Source organism: Octodon degus, unplaced genomic scaffold, assembly GCF_000260255.1.
Source record: "Octodon degus isolate 3935 unplaced genomic scaffold, OctDeg1.0 scaffold00034, whole genome shotgun sequence".
Classification (NCBI taxonomy): Eukaryota; Metazoa; Chordata; class Mammalia; order Rodentia; family Octodontidae; genus Octodon; species Octodon degus.
Window position 1 is genome coordinate 8,712,027 of NW_004524610.1, and position 1,337 is coordinate 8,713,363.

Genomic DNA, 1,337 nt, shown 5'->3' on the forward strand with positions numbered 1-1,337 from the left:
TGTTCCATAAATAGGACACACATTTAGAAAGATGAGAGGTTTTTCTGGGGAATATTTTAGTGATTATCTCTGCTTCATAACAAAAGATGCATTCAGTGTTTGATATCATCAGAAGGTTGGTCTTTTCCCTCAGGCTGATAATAGAAATGTTTTCACCTCCAGTTGCTGCTTTAAGATTTTGTGTTTGGGTGAAATTTTCCTGATTTAATGACTGAGTGGTAGAAATGTCTTCCCAATTCCATTTTCTTTTTCATAACTCCAGATTCCAATTGTCAGCAAGTCCATGACTTTTAGCTCTATTTCTCTCCCGAGTCTTTAATTCCTCTGAAATAACCTTGCTAAATACTGTCACCTAGCTTCGGTCTGGTTGTTTCTAATAACCAAGACATTTGTCTTATTTCAGCATCTTAGTTCAGCTGTTTTCCTCTACTCTTACCTACAAAAGGGTTTTGTGGCTTGGACCAAGGTGCAGGAAGGCTTTCCCTGAAAAGGTCAGGAATATAAATTTCCCAGGGTGAACTCTGACCTGAATGAGAAGGGTTTTATTGTTCCAGTGGGATTCTGGCTGAGGGAGGTAATGGAAGTGACTGTCAGCCATGTTGGCCCGGGAGCGGGAAGATGACTGGTGTTCAGCAGGCCGAGGGGCCTCTTGTGAACTTAACTGTTCTCGAGTCTGGCCCCATTTTAGGAGAACTGAGACAACTGAGTTAGCTCACAGAGCCAAAGTTCCCATTACTTGATTTCAATCATTTCTTATTTTAATGACCTTTAATCAACAGTTAGAGGGGAACTCAAAAGAAGAAATACAAATAGAAAGGTATAATACAAGTAAAAGGGAAGCAGGATCTTGAGGACTAACTAATCAAGAGACGGAAAGGAGACGAGCTAGGAAACATGACAATGTCAAGACATACAGTTATATGTAGAAGATGGGCAAGGCAATGATCCTGAGACTCTCCAGAAGATTTTTTAATCTAGCAGTTAATTGGAAGGATTCTCACCCTGACTAACTATATATACTGATACCTGTGAACTAAGCTACTGCACTGTAAATGGTAATCTGTAATAGTAGTTCATGCTTGGAGTGCCTGTCATTCTGGTCTTCTGAATATGGGCTGCTTATCATGACATGACAGTTGCTGCTATGAAGTCTCTCAGGTAGATGGTTGTTCAAAAAGAAGGGGGTGGTGAATGAAAACAAAAGACAAGAAAAGGAAAATTGTGGGACCGTCCTGCTTCAAGGTTGTATATGGTGAGATTTTTTGGACTTATGTGTAAACATAAGAAGTATATAATTCTTTATGCCTATTTTTAAAATATATTCTAATTTTTAAATG